The sequence below is a fragment of the Phoca vitulina genome, unplaced genomic scaffold (genome assembly GCF_004348235.1).
Source record: "Phoca vitulina isolate PV1807 unplaced genomic scaffold, GSC_HSeal_1.0 scaffold1, whole genome shotgun sequence".
In the NCBI taxonomy this organism is placed as follows: Eukaryota; Metazoa; Chordata; class Mammalia; order Carnivora; family Phocidae; genus Phoca; species Phoca vitulina.
In genome coordinates this window covers 108,076,228-108,087,363 of record NW_022589704.1, presented here as the reverse complement: position 1 = coordinate 108,087,363, position 11,136 = coordinate 108,076,228, and the positions used below count along the sequence as shown (strand labels likewise).

Genomic DNA, 11,136 nt, shown 5'->3' with positions numbered 1-11,136 from the left:
TTTTGGATATTAACCACTTATCGAATGTATGATTTGCAAATATCTTCTCCCATTCAGTAGGTTGCTTCTTCGTTTTTTGATAATTTCCTTCACTATGTGAAAGCTTCTTAGTTCAGTGTAGTTTCATTTGTTTAGTTTTGCTTTTGTTTCCTTTGCCTTTGCAGTAAGATCCAAAAAAAAAAACATCACTAAGACCAATGCCAAGGAGTTTATTACCTATGTTTTCTTCTAGGAGTTTTATGGTTTCAGGTCTTACATTGAAGTCTTTAATCCATTGATTAAATTTTTGTGCATGGTGTAAGATAGTGGTCCAGGTTCATTCTTCTTTTTTTTTTTTCTTAATTAAAAAAAATTTTTTTTAAATAGGCTCCATGCCCAGGGTGGAACCCAATGTGGGGCTTGAACTCAAAACCCTGAGATCAAGACCTGAGCTGAGATCAAAAGTCAGCCACTTAACTGACTGAGCTCCCCAGGTGCCTCAGGTTCATTCTTTTGCAGGTAATTGTCTAGTTTCTCCAACACCATTTATTGAAAAGACTGTCTTTTTCCTATTATACAATATTCTTGCCTCCCTTGCTGTAGATTAATTGATCATATAGATGTGGATCCATTTTGGCACTCTCCTGTACTATTGATCTATGTGTCTATTTTTGTGTTAGTATCATACTGTTTTGACTACTATAGCTTTGTAGTATATCATGAAATCTGAGATTGTGATGCCTCCAACATTGTTCTTCTTTCTCAAGATTGCTTTAGCTATTCAAGGTCTTTTGTGGTTCCATACAATTTTTTAATGTTTAAAATATTTTTTAAAAGTTTTTACTTAAGGGGCACCTGGGTGGCTCAGTGTGTTAAGCATTGGACTCAATCTCAGTTTAGGTCTTGATCTCAGGGTTGTGAGTTCAAGCCCCACATTGGGCTCTGTGCTGGGCATGTAGCCTACTGAAAAGAAAAGTTTTTACTTAAATTCCAGTTAGTTCACATCAGAGTAATATTAATTTCAAGGGTACAATATAGTGATTCAACATTTTCATACAACACCCAGTGCTCACCACAACAAATGCAATCTTTAATCCCCATCACCTATTTAACCCATCCAACACCCACCTCCCCTCTGGTAACCATCAGTTTGTTCTCTATAGTTAAGAGTCTGCTTCTTTGTCTGCCTCTCTCTCTTTTTCCCCCTCCCATTTGTTTTGTTTCTTAAATTCCACATATGAGTGAAATCATATGGTATCTGTCTTTCTCTGACTGACTTATTTTGTATAGCATAATAATCTCTATACAAATTTTATAATTATTTGTTGCAGTTCTGTGAAAGATGCTGTTTGTATTGATAAGGATTGCATTGAATCTGTATATTGCTTTGGGTAGTATGGACATTTTAATTATATTAATTCTTCTAATCCATGGCCATGGCATACCTTTCTGTTTGTTCTGTTCATCTTCAATTTCTTTCATCAGTGTCTTATAGTTTTCAGAGTATAGGTCTTTCACCTCTTTGGTTTAATTTATTCTTAGGTATTTTTTTGGTGTAATTTTATTTATTATCTTTTTAAAGAGAATTTTCATTACTTTTATGTACAGAAAATTATTTTATTTTATTATGTTATGTTAGTCACCATACAATACATCACCAGTTTTTGATGCAGTGATCCACGATTCATTGTTTTCATACAACACCCAGTGCTCCATGCAGTACGTGCCCTCTTTAATACCCATCACCGGGCTAACCCATCCCCCCACCCCCCTCCCCTCTAAAACCCTCAGTTTGTTTCTCGGAGTCCATAGTCTCTCATGGTTTGTCTCCCCCTCCAAATCCCCCCCCCTTCATTTTTCCCTTCTTTCTTCTAATGTCCTCCATGCTATTCCTTTTGTTCCACAAATAAGTAAAACCATATGATAATTGACTCTCTCTGCTTGACTTATTTCACTTAGCATAATCTCCTCCAGTCCCATCCATGTTGATGTAAAAGTTGGGTATTCATCCTTTCTGATGGCTGAGTAATATTCCATTGTGTATATGGACCACATCTTCTTTATCCATTCATCTGTTGAAGGGCATCTCAGCTCTTTCCACAGTTTGGCTATTGCGGACATTGCTGCTATGAACATTGGGGTGTATATGGCCCTTCTTTTCACTACATCTGTGTCTTTGTGGTAAATACAGAAAATTCAACAGCATCCACTCAGTCCAGTTTGGTGGCCAGTTCTTTAGCCTTTGCTTTTTCCAACTTGGCAACGCGAGCTACTGACTTCGGACCTAAGACATTGCTTCCCCAATGGCAGTGGATCTCACCATATCTGTCATTGTAATTGGTCTTAATAACTTCCACCAGCTTAGCCAGAGCTCCTTTGTCTTCCAAGTTAGCCTTTGTGAAGGCAACAGTGCTGAAGGTCTTCTTGTGGACCAGAAACCCCAGCCTGGCCTTCCCCTTGATAATGCAGTAAGAAACCCCCATCTTATGACACAGGGCAGGCAGGAAGACAACCAGCTCAATGGGATCCACATCATGTGCAATCACTACCAGCTGAACCTTCTTGTTCTCCACCAAGGTGGTGACAGTATTAACCCTAGCTTGAAGGACAGGTGGCCTCTTAGTGAGGACATCCCTTTTGCCAGCAGCTTTCTTCTCAGTCTAGGCCAACAATCTCTGCTTCCTCTCTTGCTTTGTCTCTGGTCTGTATTTGTGGGCCAGCTTACGCAGTTGAGTAGCCGTTTAGCAGTCTAAGACCTGGGTGAACTGGTTAATCGAAGGAGGCACTTTTATTTTTTTTTAATTCTATTTTTTTAAGATTTTATTTATTTGACAGAGACACAGTGAGAGAGGGAACATAAGCAGGGGGAGTGGGAGAGGGAGAAGCAGGCTTCCCACAGAGCAGGGAGACCAATGCCGGGCTCAATCCCAGGACCCCGGGATCATGACCCGAGCCAAAGGCAGACACCCAATGACTGAGCCACCCAGGTACCCCTCGAAGGAGGCACTTTTAGACATTTATAGAAAATAGCCCTTTGCCACTGCAGCCGGATGTAGCAGGGACATTTGACAATGAAGGTGAGGTAACTTTTGGGCTGGATGTCTTGTCCAATGCCAAAATTCTTGGGTTCTTTCTCAAACAGGGGCCTGACAACCTTCTTAGCCTCCTGCTCTTCAGAAAAGCAGGGGCCGGGACCACCTTCTTCCCCTTAGCCTTCTTTCCTTTTGGCATATTGGATGGCTGGAGGAGAGAGTGGTGTAATTTTAAATGAGAGTGTTTTCTTAATTTCTCTTTCTGCTACCTCATTATTGGTGTATAGAAATGGAACAGATTTCTGTATATTAATTCTGTGTCCTGCAAATTTACTGAATTCATTTATCCGTTCTAATAGATTTTTGGTGGAGTCTTTAGGGTTTTCTATATATAGTATCATGTCATCTGTCATCTGCAAATAGCAACAGTTTTACTCCTTCTTTACCAATGTGGATGGATGCCTTTTATTTATTATTATTATTATTATTATTATTATTCTGATTGCTGCAGCCAAGACTGCTAATACTATGTTGAATAGAAGTGTTGAGTATGGACATCCTTGTCTTGTTCCTTATCGTAGATAATAAGGTTTCAGTTATTCACCATTAATTATGTTGTTACTATGGGTTTTTCATATATGGCCATTACTATGTTGAGGTATGTTCCCTCTAAACTCACTTTGTTGAGAGTTCTTTTCATGAATATATGTTGTATTTTTTCAAATGTTTCTTCTGAATTTATTGAGATGATCATACAGTTTTTATCCTTTCTCTTTGTTAATGTGATCTATCACATTGATTGATTTATGAATATTGAACCACTCTTGCAACCTGGAATAAATCCCATTTGATTGTGGTGGATGACTTTTTTAATGTATTGTTAAATTTGGTTTATTAATATTTGGTTGAGGATTTTTGCATCTATGTTCATCAGAGATATTGGCCTGTAGTTTTCTTTTTTTGTCATGTCTTTGTCTGGTTTTGGTATTAGGGTAAGGCCAGTCTCATAGAATAAATTTGGACATTTTCCTTCCTCTGCTATTTTTTTGCAATAGTTTAAGAAGAATAGGTATTAACTCTAAAAGTTGGTAGAATTCATCAGTGAAGACTTCTGTTCCTGGACTTTTTTTTGTTGGGAGTTTTTTTTTAAATTACTGATTCAATTTGATTACTAGTAATTAATCTGTTCAAATTTTCTATTTCTTCCTGATTCAGTTTTGGAAGATGGTGTGTTTCTAGGAATTTATCCTTTTTTCTAGGTTGTCCAATTTGTTGGCATATGGTTTTTCATAATATTCTCTTATAATCTTGTGATTCTGTGGTGTCTGCTATTTCTCCTCCTTCATTTCTGATTTTGAGTTCTTTTTCTTGATAAATCTTGCTAAAAGTGGATCAGTTTTGTTTATCTTTTCAAAGAACCAGCTCTTGGTTTCATTGTTCTTTTTTATTATGTTTTTAATTTTTATTTCATTATTTCTGCTCTTATCTTTATTGTTCCCTTCCTTCTGCTAGCTTTGTTTGTTCTCCTTTCCCAACTCCTTTAGGTGTTTATTTGAGATTTTTCTTGTTTTTTAGTTAGTTCTGTAATGCTATAAACTCCCCTCTTAGAACTGCTTTTGCTGGTCCAAGATATTAGACCCTTATGTTTTTATTTTCATTTGTCTCCATGTATTTGTTGGTTTCCTCTTTGATTTCTTAGTTGACACATTCATGATTTAGTAGCATGTTGTTTAGCCTCCATGTTTTTGGGTTCTTTCCAGATTTTTTTGTAACTGATTTCTAGATTCATACAGTTGTGGTTGGAAAAGATGTTTGATATGATTGCAGTCTTCTTAAATGTATTGAGACTTGTTTTGTGGCCTAATGTGATCAATCCTGGGGAATGCTCCATATGTACATGAAAAGAACGTATATTCTATTTGTTTTGGGTGGAATGTTCTGTATATATCTGTCAAGTCTATCTAGTGTAATGTGTTATTCAAAACCACTGTTTCCTTGTTGATTTTCTGTCTGAATGATCTATCCATTGATGTAAGTGGGATGTTAAAGTCCCCTACTATTGTTGTATTACTGTTGATTTCTTCCTTTATGTCTGCTAACATTTGCTTTATGTATTAGGTGCTCTTACTTTGGATGTATAGATATTTACAATTGTTATATCCTCTTGTTGGATTGACCCTTTAATCATTATGTAGTGCCCTTCTTTGTCTCTTGCTATAGTCTTTATTTTAAAGTCTATTTTGTCTCATATAAGTATTGCTATCCCAGCCTTTTTTATTTGTATGGTATATATTTTTCTATTCCTTTATTTTCAATCTGTGTTGTGTAGGTCTGAAGTGAGTCTCTTGCAGGCAACATATAGATGACTTTTGTTTTTGTTTTTGTTTCTAGCCATTTAGTGACCCTATGACTTTTGACTTGAGCACTTATTTAGTCCATTTATAATTAAAGTAATTATCACCATTTTGTTAATTGTTTTCTGGCTGTGTTTGTAGTTCTTCTCTGTTTCTTCTTCTGTTGCTTTCTTCCCTTGTGGCTTGATGGCTTTCTTTAGTGTTATACTTGGATTCCTTTCTTTTTATTTTTTGTGTAATTTTTTTTTAATTTGTGGTTATCATTGGGTCCATATAGAACATTATATGTGTGTAACAGTCTATATTAAGTTGATGGTCCAAGTGGTTTAAGCACACTCTAAAATAACTAAATTTTACTCCCCCATAAACATTTTATATATATGGTGTCATGTTTTTCATCTTTTTATTTTGTGTATCCCATGACTAATTTTTGTAGATATAATTGATTTTACTACTTTTGTGTTTTAACCTCCATACTGGCTTTATAAATGATTAACCTACCACCTTACTGTATGTTTGCTTTTACCTATGAATTTTTTCCTTTCATATTTTTTTTACTTCTACTCATGGCCTTCTCTTTCCATGTAAAGAATTCCCTTTAACATTTCTTCTGTAAGGCTGGTTTAGTGTTGATGAACTTTAACTTTTGCTTGTCAGGGAAATACTTTATCTCTCCTCCTCCTCCTTCTTCTTCTTCTTCTTTTTTTTTTTGCCCCTACCCTGTTTATCTCTCCTTCTATTCTGAATAATAACCTTGCTAGATAGAGTATTCTTGGTTGTAATTTTTTTTTTTCCTGTCAGCACTTTGAATGTATCATGCCACTCCTTTCTGGCCTGCAATGTCTGCTGAAAGACCAGCTGATACCAGCTTAGTTCTTGATTGAACCAGAAAGGAGAAACATTTTCTGATAGGAAAAAAATACAATCTTCAGCTGCTATGATTCCTTTTTAAATAATTATCAGCATTCTATAAAAATTATGAGACAGGAAAAAAGCAAAAAATGTAACCAATAATCAAGAAGAAAGGAGCCAATATATGTAGACCCACAAATAGACCCACAATATATTAAAGAAGATAGAGAAACCAGTGGGCCAAATGGGTGGAAAGGTGGAGATTTTCTACAGAGAAATGGAATATGCAAATAAAAATCATGTGGACATTCTAGAACTGAAAACTTTGATATCTGAAATTAATAACTCATTGTACAACTTTCACAGAGATTGGACACAGAAGACAGAATTAGTGAACTTGAAGACAGATCGATAGAAATTCCTCAAATCAGCATAGAGAGAAAGAAAGAAATGAGGAGAGATGAGATGCCAGACTGTGACTACTCATATGAAGTCCTCTGCACCATGTGATTGTTTAACCACATGCATGATTTTTTAAAACAAGTGCAATGCTCTCCTGCTTGATGAGGGGTTCTGTGGGAACTCAGTGCCCACATTGGCCCTTGTGCTCATAACATAGGGTGGTGGGAGGGGAAAGGACATAGGCTAGAAACCAGGGGACCTGGGCTTCAGGCTTAGCTCTCCCATCAACTTGCTGTGTGATCTGGGTTTGCTTGCCTTCCGAATGAGGGACAACTGATGAGTACTGTGGCCCAGTGGGCTGAAGTAACTAGCCCCCAAACAACATAGATTCTCTAGAGCCAAGTTAGACTTGTTACTATCCAGTTACTGCAACCCAGCTGTAGCACACATAACTTGTCTTGGGAAAGCTGCTATCACCCTGTCCTACATCTCACTTTATAATAAAAGCAGGACTCTGTGGAGACCACACAACAGTTATGTGTCAGCCTTTAGGACCCTGTGTTGCCATAGCCAGCCCCATTCGGCTCCAGCCTCTGCCAGAACCTAAGGATGCCCTCACCTGTCCTGTTAATTCCTTGCTCTGCTGAGGTATCTCCAGGACTGACATTAAGTAAGAATCCTCACCTGGAGTCAGACAAATTTGGGGGCAGATCTTCATTCTCTCCATACTTACCATGTGCATTTGGAAAGTATTTAACCTCTCTGAGCTTCAGTTTCCTCATCTGGGTAAAGTGGAAGAGCAACAGCGTGCATCTTTTAAGATCACTTAGAAGATTAAATCAAACAGTGCATATAAAGGCCTAGAAAAATCCCTCTTTCTTAGCACAGGTCCAGAACAGAGTCTGACTTGAGAATTTCTGGGAACTAGAAAGATTATGGTATGTTCCTACTCCCCCCATTTATAATTTAAAATAAAAATAATACTAAACCACAAAATAAGTGCAAAAAATGCCATTAAAATTCTGACTTTCCCATGATGACTACATTCTTTTTTCTTAAGATTTTTATTTTTAAATAATCTCTTCATCCAACGTGGGCTCAAATTTACAACCCCAAGCTCAAAAGTCACATGTTCTACCGACCAAGCCAACCAAATGCCCCCACAATGACTACTTTCAATGCCTTTTTTTCATTCTTGACAGATCCTTTTAAAACTCACTTTTTCAACTGTTTCAGTGACCTAAGCATCTGCTTGTTTGTCCCCTGAGACAGGACTGCAGCCCTCTGGGTGGGAACAGATGAGGAACCACCTACCATGGGGAAATACCCTGAACAGAGAAGGCAGGCACAGTCACCTGCCTGCCCTTCCATATCCATTCCTGGCCAAGCCCCATGGAGTCCCCAGAAGGGCTACAGCCAGGACCAGGCCTAGCCCAGCACCTTCCAGTGGAGCCTGCCAAGGGGCAAGGCTGAAATTGGCTAATGATTGACCTATTCCAAATATTGACAGAACCCAGGTCCTGCCATTGCCCAACCATACATGATTTCCACCTGCAAATTGGCTCCATGTCACAGGGGACAGAACAGGGACTTTGAGGCCTACCACAGATTCCACCCGACTCCCCCATTAGGAACAACTTAGGGAGTCCCTCTGAGCCTCTTTCCTCCTCATCAATATGAGGAGAGTCAGCAGTTGCTGACTCCCCCCCCCCCCCGCCCCAGTTGCTGTGAGACAACTGTCATCACAAGGTTAGCTAAGTGAGGGTGATCAATACAGCTACTCTCATCCCTGCCCTCAGCCTGCAGCCTCCCCTGAGACAGCTGGGGTTGGCAAGCCATCTCTTCCCTGGGGCCCATCTCCTTGCTCAGCCTCTCCTGGCCTCCCTCGGGACTTGGTCCACCTATTCCTGAACCTGTGCCCACCAGCTCACCAGCCCCACCATCCTGCCACCTCCCCCCATCTCTCCCTGGTCCTCTTGGCCTCAGTTTAGCTAGCAGTTTCCTATCTGTGCTTCCACCTCTGCTCTGCCTCCTGGTTAAGCTGGGTGGAGGACTCCTCAGGAAGCAGAAACCCCAACCCCTCAGCCCATCAACCCCAGAGCAGGATTCTCTGCTCATGGCTGGCTTCCACTGGAGAACTGCACTCCCACTTTCATAGATGACTCAGCCTGTGCAGATCTCTTCCATCTCTGAAGAAGTTTTAGTTGCTGTGACCCTCAGTCCTAGACTTTGCATAGAGTAAGGACAGAAGGGGAAGGAAGAGTCACTGATACCTCCAGGCACCCTGCAGATTTTTATTTTGTTTTATCCTAACAACCACTGGGGATATAGTGGATATAAACCCAAGTTCTTAGATGAGGATATGAAGGTTCAGGGTCAGGCAGCAAGCCTTAGGCACCAACTGGGAGATCTGTGGCACTACATATAAAATGATCTGGGCAGCTGCTGCTGGTTTTTTTGTTGTTGTTCAGTTTGAAGTATGAATTTGTTTAAGATGGGAACTGCCTGTTCTTTAAAAGTTTGGTAGAATTCACAGACACAGAACAACATGTGTCTGAGGTTTGGAAGGGAAGAAGGGATGGCTTTCAGCACCACTTCAATTTTCTTCTTGTGTTTTCAAGAATGTATCTATTTCATTTATGTTTTCGAGATTATTAGGTTCTAGCAAAACAGTTCCTAATTCCCTCTCCTTTCTATTTTATTTTTTTATTGACATTTAACATTATATTAGTTTCAGATGTACAAAATAATGATTTACTATTTGTATATATTTTAAAATGATCACCACAATAAGTCTAGTTAACATCCATCACCATATATAGTTACAAACTATAGGAGAACATTCAAGATCTACTTTCTAAAAGTACAAATACAATACAATGTTATTAACCATAGTCACCATGTTGCACTTACATCCTCAAGACTTATTTATTTTATAGCTGGAAGTTTGTGCCTTTTGACCCCCTTCACCCATTTTTCCCACCCCCAAATCTCCTCCTCTGGCCACCACCAATCTGTATCTATGAATTTAGTTGGTTAGTTGGTTGTTTAGTTAGTTAGTTAGTTAGGTTGCATATATAAGTGAGAAACTATAGTATTTGTCTTTCTTTGTCTGACTCATGTCACTTAGCATAGTAACCTCAGGGTCCATTCATTGTTGCACAAATGGCAAGATTTCCTTTTTAAAGCTGAATAATATTCCATTTTGTGTGAGTGAGTGAGTGAGTGTGTGTGTGTGTGTGTGTGTGTGTGTGTGTGTGTATCACATCTTTATCCATTCATCCATCGAGGGACAATGTGGTTGCTTTTAGCTCTTGGCTATTATAAATAATGCTGCAAAAAACATGGAGGTACAGATATCTTTTCAAGTTAGTGTTTTCTTTCCTTCAGATAAATACCCAGAAGTGGAATTACTGGATCATATGGTATTTCTATTTTTAATTTTTGAGGACCTCCATGATGTTTTCCACAGTGGCTGCAGCAATTTGCATTCCCACCCAACAGTACACAGGGTTCCCTTTTCTCCACATCTTTGCCAATACTTATTAGTTCTTATCTTTTTGATACTAGCCATTCTAACAGGTATGAGGTGTTATCTCATTGTGGTTTTGATTTGTATTTCTCTGATGATTAGTGGTGTTGAGCACCTTTTCACATACCTGTTGGCTATCTGTATGTCTTCTTTGAGAAAAGGTCTATTCAGATCCTCTGCCTATTTTTAATCAGGTTGGGTTTTTTGCTGTTGAGTTGTATAAGCTCTTTATATATTTTGGCTATTAATCCCTTATCAGACATATGATTAGCAAATACTTTCTCCTATTCAGTAGTTGCCTTTTCATTTTGTTGATGATGTCCTTTGCTGTGCAGATGCTTTTTAATTTTATGTAGTCCCACTTGTTTATTTTTGGTTTTGCTACTTTTACTTTTGGTGTCAAATCCCAAAAAAAATCATCATAGAGACTCATGTCAAGGAGTTTACTGCCTATGTTTTCTTCTAGGAGTTTTATGGTTTCAGGTCTTACACTTAAGACTTTAATCCATTGTGAATTAATATTTGTGTATGGTGTAAGATAGTGGTCCAGTTTCATTCTTGTGCATGTGGCTCTCCAGTTTTCCCAATACTATTTATTGAATAGATTGTCCTTTTTCCACTCTATATTCTGGCCTTCTTGTAAATTAATTGATCATGTATGTATGGGTTTATTTCTGGGCTCTCTTTTCTGTTCCATTAATCTGTTTTTATGCCATGTATGTACTGTTTTGATTACTGTAGCTTTGTAATGTAGTTTGAAATCAGGAAGTGTGATATCTCCAGCTTTGTTCTTCTTCCTCAAGATTGCTTTGGCAATTCAAGGTCTTCTGTGTTCTATACAAATTTTAGGATTGTTTTTTTCTATTTCTGTGAAAAATATAATTTGAATTTTGATAAGAATATCATTGAATCTCTACATTGCTTTGGGTAATATGGACATTCTAAAAATATTAATTCTTTAAATCATAAGCATGGAACAGCTTCC

General features: G+C 38.2%; 1 pseudogene; it reads right to left on the bottom strand.

The window, feature by feature from the left end:
* Positions 1-2,189: 2,189 nt before the first annotated feature.
* On the bottom strand, positions 2,190-3,210 carry LOC116633292 (annotated as a pseudogene).
* Positions 3,211-11,136: the final 7,926 nt, after the last annotated feature.